Below are 10232 nucleotides of genomic sequence, written 5' to 3' on the forward strand. Positions count from 1 at the left end.
AATTAGAATAAAGAAAGTCAAAAGGTTGATGGAAAAATCATGTTTGAGTTAGTGGAATATTGAGTGCCAATATATGGTTTACCAAACTTGCATGTTTGCAACATAATCCCACAAATTTGAATGGAATTTTGAGGGTCAAAATTTGATTGAACGAAACTTGCATGTTTGCCAAATGAACCCCACAAATTAGAATGAAATTTTGAGTGTCAAAATTTGGTAATCTCAAATTTGCATGAACATGCAAACATGACTCTATAAACAGAGTGATCAAGGTACATGGAAATTCTTCTTCAAAAACTTTGAAAAAATCTCTCAAAACTCTCTCTTTACATATACTAAATTCCTATCAAGTTTCATCACTCATCGGATTCCACAATCCCGTTCTAAGGCCGGAGAATAGTAGGGAAGACACTAGTGGTGGTTCGAAACCATTCGTGAGGAAAAAGGAATTTAAACTACAAAAGGTTAGTATTCAAACTCATTGAGTTTTAATGCTTTTGAACATGCTAGCTAATTTACTATAATTGATGCACTTAGAGTGCCTAAGATCCAAATTGCTTTCGTAGGTGTTATAGTAACACCATCACCAGTTGTAGTGGTCGCTCAGCACGAAAACTCGTTTGAGTTGGGAATGGAAGTCTTGTTTGTTTGGAGATTAGGCAACTTTCACATAACTGGTTCAGGTGTATGATTTTGGGTAGGCCCGTAACCATCTTCTTATCGACCATCATTTTGAGCGTCTACAAGTTCATGTGCCCAAGTCTTGCATGCCAAGTCAAGTTGGATCTACAAGTACCGTCAATAGGGAGGTGGGCTTGCTAGTCTCCAATAGTATCTTGTAGAGGCAGTTATGAAACTGTTCTACCTTCAACAACAAGGTTAGGTTCCATTTATATCAAACATCTTGAGAAACGAACCAACTAACTCCACTCTGCTTCCTTCTTCCATCATCAGACCAAGACTAATAATGTTACTCTTCAAGTTTGAGATATAGTATACCTTGGTAGTAAACATTAGTCGCTAGTCTTGCACTGGAACAAAAAGGATCATTTGCCTTGGATCGATAAAATTGATCTCGATCCATTGCCAAACTTCACATTTTCTATGAACTTCTCATCAAGCTCCTTGAACTTTATTCGATCTCTAGTCATGTGGTTGCTTGCTCCGTTGTTAAGGTTCCACATGTTGGTCTCCACTCGGTCTTCTCCTTTTGTGAGAAGGTTCGCCAAACCCTTTTTTTCGTTGAGCATCAACAGATTGGGCGTGTTCTCGGCCAACATCAATGCGGTCTCTTGATCTTGCGTGAGTGTGAGGTTTGCCTCCTCATCTCGCTTCTTCTTGGGGCACTCTACTGCATAGTGCCCATATTTTCCACAAGATTAACACTTGATCATACTCTTGTCCTTCCAGGAGCTGGCATTGTCATGGGTTTGTGAGGTATTGTCACGACCTCCTCTACCACCATGTCCATGACCTCTGTTTTCCTTGTTATGGCTTCCGAGTCCCCTCGTACTTGAAAAGAAAAAGTCAACTGCATCATTCTTTTTCGTCTGAGCGAGCCACTCCTTATGTGTGAGTAAGAGGTGTTTTCCTCCTCTTTGTCTTCATAGCCACGAAGTTTGTCCTCATGGACCTTAAGACGACCAACGACCTCCTCAACTGACATGTTCTTAAGGTTGCCGAACTACTTAATGGAGGTAACAATTTGCATGAATCTTGGGAGAACTACTCGAAGGAACTTCTTGACAACGGAGATCTCCTCCACCATGTCGCCTAATGAACGGATGTCGCTGGCGATTGTCATCAACTTCACGGCAAAGTCATCTATTAACTCGTCATCCTTCATGCGAATAGCCTTGAACTAACTCTTCAAGATCTACACCTTTGCTTCCTTGATACGTTCCACCCACATGCATTGTTTGCAGCGTCTCCCATGCTGCCTTTGCCGAGTCCTTCTTTGCCAACATGAGAAGAACGTCCTCTGAGACTAGTTGGTAGATGGCAGCAAGAGCCATCCTATCCTTACGCTTCTCAATGTCACCATGCTCTATGGCGTCCCATGATCGGATGTCAAAACAAGTACAAGAGACAAAAGAAAAACTTGAGGGGCAAGAGATTTTAGGAACAAAGGAAACCTTAAGCATTTAACTAAAAACTATTCACGATTTTCCTAATTAAAACATAAAACTTAGTAATCACAAAACTTGGTCACAATTCTACTAAGTCTATTAATAATTCTCCTAAAGTTGCAATTCTACAAAATTTATTAATAATTCTTTTAAAGTTACTCAATAAGGTAGTGACTTATTCTACTAAGTCAAGTTTATAAGCTCGCAGAGCTTCCTCGAAAATAGATAAAGGATTCCGGTTAATGCTTACCCTAAGTCATACAACCTCTTCCTGTATCAATGCCTCTAATAGAACACGATATCATAAAGCTCCCTTGATCCATAAGTTTTGTAGGAAGTTTGCATTTTGATGTTGCATTACATTTGTTTGTTGAGGCCAAGTGTTGATTATGTCGATAGTGTAATTTTTCGATGGTAAGCAATTAAACATGTGCGTTATTAGATGAATTAAAATGATGCATTTTAATGTTTTAAAGTTTTTTCTTGAGATCCCAAAATTTAAAACAAGCACGTGGATTCTTATGTTTCTCCTATAAATCAGGAATTTGGTGGTTTAAAATTTTTGCAGGAAAGATTACGCCATATGTGACTCAAAATAGGATTAGAAATTTAGACATTATTGCTTGTATTTGTGTTGCATAAATAAATTAGAAACCAAATCCAATCCAAATGACGATCTAAATTTATACACTATGTTAAAACTTGATTCATAGATCTGCAATAGGTGAGTTGACGCACATCATAATATGTTATAATTTTAATCTTAAAGTATGATTTAAGATGTTAGAATACAAAATGTTTTCTCTATTTTCATTAATGATTAAAAGAATTGTTGCAACTTTAGAGAATATCAAGAGTCTTGAAATTTAAGTTTTACAACTTTAGTCAATTGTACATTTCATTTAAAACATAAAACATCATTTAAAATTATAGAGTATTTGTGAAACAAAAATAAGAGATTGGTAAAATTAAATTCAATTAAAATAAACAACAACCCATTAAAATAAAAAAGTAAATTTCAATTAGAAGACGGTGTTGTTCAAATTTATTATAAATCGAGAAAATTGGTTTGGCATACACTTACAAAACAATATACAAAAAACTAAAAAAATATAAAGATGAATTGATGCTCCTGAATGACCCTTTTTGAGACTGGATAGCTTTCGAACACTCTTCCACCTGGATTGGCACTTAAAAAAAAAAAAAGAGAAAGGGGGTGAGTATATAAGTATACTGAGTAATACCTATTTGTAGACTCTCATCCCATCCTTGATCTAATAGAAAACCCTCAAACTTTATAGGTGTGTTGCTCTTGTTTTGCACATCCTTGGGTAGCTGCGGCGGTAACCAGTGTCCAGCGTTGAGGCGTCACCTCCAAGAACTCTTTCTAATAGGTGGGGACAAGATGAAGAGTGCTAGTTCGCTTGTATCAATGGGAGGTAGCTGGCGAACCCAACCCACATGTCATGTAGCTGCCAAAGGTTGGTTGAGCTACCCCCTGTACGTGCCAACTCCACCGATTACCCGCATGATCAATGATTTCCCACAAGATGGATCCATCGTGCAAGGTAATCACCTACTACCTGCATGATCAACGCTTTCCCACAAGATAGATCCACTGTGTAGGATAATCACTAATAACCCGCATGATCAACACCCTCTCAATAAGACAAATCTACTGTGTAGGATAATCCAACAAACTATCAAGTCACACGTCCTTAACTAGCCTCATGTCTAGCTCAACAACACCATTTCGAAGTAGAAAAAGAAATGGAAGCTTTGCAGCCGTACTGGTTGTTATTGACCTAGGATGCTACTTTTGTTTTTCAAGGTTTTCATGGTGGTCTTCTAGGACTGTAAGGGTGGTTTGGCAGTCTTGAGATGGATTCATGTCTCCAAGCTTCTTAATTTTAACTCTCTGACTCAAGATTAGTCAAAGGTACTAGGGGCCTCACCCTCTAATCATCTCTCACGATTCTATTGTGCTCAGACTACTGGAGGCTCCATCCTAAGTCGCGGTCTTAGCCAAATTCACGTACTCACCCTAGTCTCAAAAAATTGCTACTAGTTCTCTACAAGAAGAATCGCACATGCAATCACCTAGATTTGATATACAGTTAATCATGCATTCAGTAAAAAATGCTCAACGGAGCGATAACATCCATCAAGCACCTAAAGCATAGATACTCAGATTCTCATTCACTATATCACTACGATTATGAGGCAGTAGTAAACAACCCATTACATTATGCGGTGAGTAATTTAGTAATGCCAATATTAAGGGTGACTATTCTCATATTTATCCCATCGTCCTAAGCTTAGGTCATACCGAATCTAACCACCTAAGATTTGGTTTTACTAGCATGCATACAATTCAAAGCGATCCCTATAAGCATTACTTCCTAAAATCCGTATGGTTATTTACATGAATGATGTATTGATCGCTCGTGAATGTATATAGTAAAATGGTATAAAATTCACAAAGATAAATGCAAGTATAACTATCCCAAGTAACAAGTAATAAGTAAATTATCGATTCTAAGGAAAACTTTTTGTTTTCGATTACTTTTGTTTCTAGAAATTGATTGAGTTTTTTGTATCATTCAAATGGGTGTTGGTGAGTTTAAACTATTTAAATAAAATTTATGCAAACTGTCAACCGCTTTCGAAATACATAGGATTTCATGCAATTCTCGAGGTAGTGACATATGGACATGCAATTCTCGAGCGGGTTAGGTCAGACAAGTGGTTTGGCATGCAAGCGCTAAACCAAGTCGCCCCTTAGCTCTCAAGTCGAGTGAGCGAGTCAGATCGGTTCATTTGGGTTTGCCGCTAACATTGTGACTCATTGTGCATCTCACAATTTAACGCGTGTCTTTGGTGGAGGCCGAGGGGCTCTACTCCTCTCTTCGTGACATGTGTCGTCGTCTGGTTCATCTCCTTCACTTGCGTTCAAACGTTTCCATCCGATTTCCTTCCATTATATTTTAAATTTTGTTTCATTCCCTGCATAATTCAAATAAAAAATATTTTTCATGAAAATGGTAGAACTCTAATCCACTTTTACTACGATATTTTTCTTGGATTTTTTAGTTGACCACAAACAAGAAATAAACGAGTCGAAAATAAATATTCTTCTTACCGTTTCTTGGAATTCACTAAAACTCTGCCTATGGATTCAAATCAACTTCAATATCCATCACAAAATCTCCTGTACAACATACTAAAAATTTAGATCTTAATTTTAAGAAGAGCTCTCAAATTTGAAGTAAAATCGAAATCAAGAACTTAAAATGCGTATCTTCTGTTCTTCCTCCCTTCGAGATAGAATTGAATGGAACAAATCAAAAGACTACAAGAAATTGAAAAAACTTAGAAATTCACCAACCAACTCTTCAACAAATAACTTTTTGTCGTTTTTTTATAAATATAATTTATCATTAATTTAATTCTTATGATTTTTTTGAAAATTATTTCAAAATTTCGTGAGACAATAATACCTTTAACAATTATGAAGATAACAACAATGATTAGGACACTTTTTTTGGGAATCCAACTATTGTCAATTTATTCAAGGATCAATTAATAGACAAAAATATTACAAATAATGCTTTTAGTTCTAGATAAAAAATTGAATTTGATCATAACATTTTAACCAATTAAACTTTAAGTTCGTTTTCACATCTAAATTTAAAATTTTAAGGCATAAAGTATATTAATGTTTATAGCGAAACAAATAAAATTTAAAGTATTATTTCATTTCAACAATATTTGAATTAAAAAGAAAAAAAAAATAATGATAGTAAGACACACAAAGAGAATAGTGTTAAAGGAAGATTCACAAGGCTGCAACGCATCTCCCAAAGCTTTGGACCCTGAGAAAGCTGCCCTCCTTAGCTGCTTCTGCTCTCTTCAAATCCCTATCAAACCACACAAATTTAACAGAGATATATCCCTATCATATTATACAAATTAAGGGTCATTATAAAAAGTTAAAAAAAAAAAAAAAAACAAGCTTTTTAACCATTACTCGACAAAGGATGAGTTAGTTGTATGCGTGTGAAAAGTAAATTAAGGAGGAGCTCCCTTCAGTCCAATACATGACAGTGATGATCAAAGACCGCTCCTCCATCATTAGATCAGGAGCTCATCTCACAGCTTCGGCATCTCAACAGTGGAAATTTTGAGTATAATGAGCTATTGAACTAACGAATGAGCAGCAACCTTTTGAGCTTCTACTGTCTCGGGATGAACTGAAGAGAGCTCCTTCTTTTTCTGCACATAAACACAATACTTATGAAACCCACATCTTAATTTACTCCATATAAGCAAATAAACTTCATTCCTTTGTACAATCTAATTCAAAATACAAATCCATGAATTAAAACCACAAGAAACGGCTTAAATTAAGCCAAGGGGCAAAGAAAAACTTGAAACCAAGTCATAGAGAGAGAGAGAGAGAGAGAGAGAGAGAGAGAGAGAGAGAGAGAGAGAGAGAGAGAGAGGTGAGGAGTAAGAGGGGAGCGGGATGGGGAAGTTTAAATAAGGTTGGAAGGAGGGACATGAAGATCCAGATTGGATTTGGATTTGGTAAAATGTTGAAAATGTTTGAAACATTTCTTAACTTTTGTATCATCTTCATGGTACACTTTCCTTGGTTATCATGTCATACACAGCTGGATGGCTCTAAAGCCTAATTTGGTTATTCATGTCACTTTCTTTTGTCTCCAAAAAAGAGGGAAAAAAAAGTCTATTCATAATATTTTTAGAGCTTAGGGCACCTTTTCTAAGTCGGATTTAATAATAATTTGGTTTTTTGTTTTTAAATATTAGGTTTTTTTTCTTACTATTTCTCTGTAATATATTTCATGTATACTTAAAAAATATATATATATATATATATATATTTGTGTTGTGACCTATTCAACGATGACGCTTCTGATGTTATCTTGCAGTTGGCATTAGGATCGTTAAAGATCACGTATTTGTTTAGATTGCAGTATCTCATTAAATCTCCTTATAATTAGAAGTGGATTTAGTTTTGATTTGTTTACTAGTTTGTTACACGATTTTCTGCCGATTTTTAGGTAGATTTTTTTATATCTTTTATATTCTCATCAACCATTCAATAACTCATTCTTTCCTTGACAATTGGTAAGTCGTAGGGATATGTGAGATCAAAATGGGAAGGGAATCAAGTTTTTCAGTTGTTGCACCACCAGTCTTCAAAGGAGACAATTATCAAATATGGGCAGTTCGTATGAAGACTTATCTGGAGGCTTTGGATCTTTGGGAAGCAATAGAAGAGGATTACGAGGTCCCTCCACTTTCAGCAAATCCTACTGTAGCACAAATCAAAGCACGGAAAGAAAAGAAGACAAGAAAATCAAAGGCAAAAGCTTGCCTATTTGCAGTCGTATCTCAAATGATCTTCATGCGAATAATGTCTCTCAAAACAGCAAAGAATATCTGGGATTATCTCAAGGTTGAATATGAAAGAGATGAGAGGATTCGTGGAATGAAAGTCCTGAATTTGATTATGGATTTCGAGTTGCAGAAGATGAAGGAGTCTGAGTCGGTGAGAGAGAACTTCTCAGCATTGGCAACAAGGTGAGATTGCTTGGTTCTGTGTTAAATGATTCCAGGATCGTTGAAAAGCTGCTGCTCACTCTTCCAGAGAAGTTTGAAGCCACCATTACTACTCAACACCAAAGACCTGTCAAAGATTTCTCTTATAGGGCTCTTGAATGCTTTACAAGCACAAGAGCAAAGGAGATCTATGAGGCAAGAAGGGGTGATTGAAGGTGTCTTACCTGTTAAGCATCAAGACAACAGCAAGTATAAAAACAACAAAGTTTTCAAAAACCAATCGATGAATGGAGATTCATCTGCCAATTATCAGAAGACAAAAGAAGGAGGTTCCAAAAAATCTTATCCACCTTGCCGCCATTGTGAGAAGAAAGGTCGTCCACCATACAAGTGTTGGAGAAGACCTGACGCCAAATGCTCCAAATGCAATCAACTTGGACATGAAGTTGTGATCCGCAAAGTCAAAGGTCAGGTGAAAGAAGTAGATGCACAAGTAATTGATCAAGAAGAAGATCCATTGTTTGTGGTCACTTGTTTCTCAGGCAAAGAATCAAGCGAGAGCTAGTTGATTGACAGTGGGTGCACAAACCATATGACATATGACAAGGAGTTATTTGAGGAATTAAGAGACATTGAAGTCAAGAGAGTGAGGATTGGCAATGGTGAACACTTGGAAGTCAAAGGAAAAGGCACAGTAGCAATAACAAGTTGTGAAAGTACAAAATTTATTTCAGTTGTTTTATTTGTACCTAAAATTGATCAAAATCTCTGAAGTGTTGGTCAGTTACTTGATAAAGGCTATAAAGTGTTGTTTGAGAATAAGTCATGCTTGATTAGAGATGCTAGTGGAAAAGACTTGTTCAATGTCAAAATGAAAGGAAAAAGTTTTACTCTAAATCCGACGACCTTTATATCTAGAGCTAGTGCCACTGAGATTTGGCACAAAAGACTTGGGTACTTTCATTATCAAGGTTTGCTTCAAATGCAGTCAAAGAAGCTGGTACAAGGACTCGTTGACATTGATGATGACATGCCTATTTGACGTGCTTGTAATTTTGGGAAGCAACATAGGCAACCCTTTCCTAAACAGGCATGTAGAGACTCGAAAAAGTTGCAGTTGGTTCATATTGATTTTTGTGGTCCTCAGCGAACACCATCATTAAATGGTAATCTTTATTACATTGTTTTTATTGATGATCTAACAAGAATGTGTTGGATCTTCTTGCTGAAGCAAAAGTCAGAAGTTGCTGGTGTATTTTGGAAATTCAAAGCCAGAGTTGAGAATGAAAGTGCATGCTTGATTCAGACTATAAGGTCAGATAATGACAAGGAGTACACTTCAGAAACTTTTAACATGTTTTGTGAAGAGGCTGAAATTGAACATCAATTGACAACACCATACACTCCTCAACAGAATGACGTCAGTGAAAGGAGGAATAGATTCATAATGGAGATGACGAGATGCATGCTTCATGAGAAGTATCTTCCAAAACCTTTTTGGGGAAAAGCACCAAACACTCTTGTGTGCTTGCAAAATAGAATTTCAACAAGAGTTGTGAAGGACCTAACACTATTTGAAGTTTGGTATGGTTACAAACCTTCTTTAAAGTTCCTTAGAGTATTTGCGTGTCTTTATTGTGATAAGCTTGACAAAAAGGCAGAAGCTGGCATCTTTGTTGGGTATAGCCCTATATCCAAAGCTTACAGAGTTTTTCAACCACACACTAATCATGTTATTGTGAGCCAAGATGTTCATTTTGCTAGAAATGAGCAATGAAATTTGGAAGAACTGATGAAGGTGAATCAAATTTCTAATGCACCAAACAATTTAATCTTTGGTAGCATGTTACAAGAGTCTGAAGATGAACGACTAGAAGAGTCTGAAGATGAACGACAAGATGCTTTAGTTGATAATGTACCTGACAGAGGAGGAGCTTTCGATGATCGAGAAAGACAAAACCTGAGAGTTAGTTGATCGACCTCTAAATAGAAAGATAATTGGAGTAAGATGGGTGATCACGTCTTTGTTTAGATTACTGTCAGTATCTGATTAAATTTCCTTATAGTTAGCCGTTGATTTAGTTTTTATTTGTTTACTAGTTTGTTATCAGATTTTCGGTAGATTTTTTAATATCTTTTCTATTCTCTGTATGTATATAAAGATTTCTTACTCTTCATAATACAATCTTCTCATCAACCATTCAATCACTCATTCTTTTACTAACAAGGATCTTCAGAGTAAAAAGAATGGATCGGAGTGTACTTCGTAAAGAAAATTATAAAAAAGAAAGTGGTTAGTTTTTATGCAACTAAAAAAACAGGAAGATGATCTACATCTACAAAGAAATATGAGAGGTTCTTGAACTTTTTGAACATTTTTCTGTTGGATTCTAATTGGGGTTAAAAATAGGAATTCCAAACAGTAAAGAGATGGTCAAGTACAAAGGGGGCAGACATAGATAGCCATTAAGTTATTAATTTTGACTTGTAAAAAAAAAAAAAAAAAAAAAAAAT

General features: G+C 36.0%; 2 long non-coding RNA genes across 3 annotated transcripts; both read right to left on the minus strand.

The window, feature by feature from the left end:
* Positions 1-4747: 4747 nt before the first annotated feature.
* Positions 4748-5442, minus strand: LOC111455255. Of its 2 annotated transcripts, none has more exons than XR_002712561.1 (2): positions 5272-5442; positions 4748-5103 (listed from the first exon to the last, which is right to left on the minus strand). It is a non-coding gene; the product is annotated as an uncharacterized LOC111455255 (long non-coding RNA). The 2 variants fall into 2 exon arrangements; XR_002712562.1 differs by having other exon boundaries at positions 4748-5135.
* A 376-nt stretch (positions 5443-5818) lies between these two features.
* LOC111455264 lies at positions 5819-6612 on the minus strand. The gene is made up of 2 exons (XR_002712563.1): positions 6160-6612; positions 5819-6049 (listed from the first exon to the last, which is right to left on the minus strand). It is a non-coding gene; the product is annotated as an uncharacterized LOC111455264 (long non-coding RNA).
* Between the last annotated feature and the right edge of the window lie 3620 nt (positions 6613-10232).

This window comes from Cucurbita moschata, unplaced genomic scaffold (assembly GCF_002738365.1).
Source record: "Cucurbita moschata cultivar Rifu unplaced genomic scaffold, Cmos_1.0 Cmo_Scf00002, whole genome shotgun sequence".
NCBI lineage: Eukaryota > Viridiplantae > Streptophyta > Magnoliopsida > Cucurbitales > Cucurbitaceae > Cucurbita > Cucurbita moschata.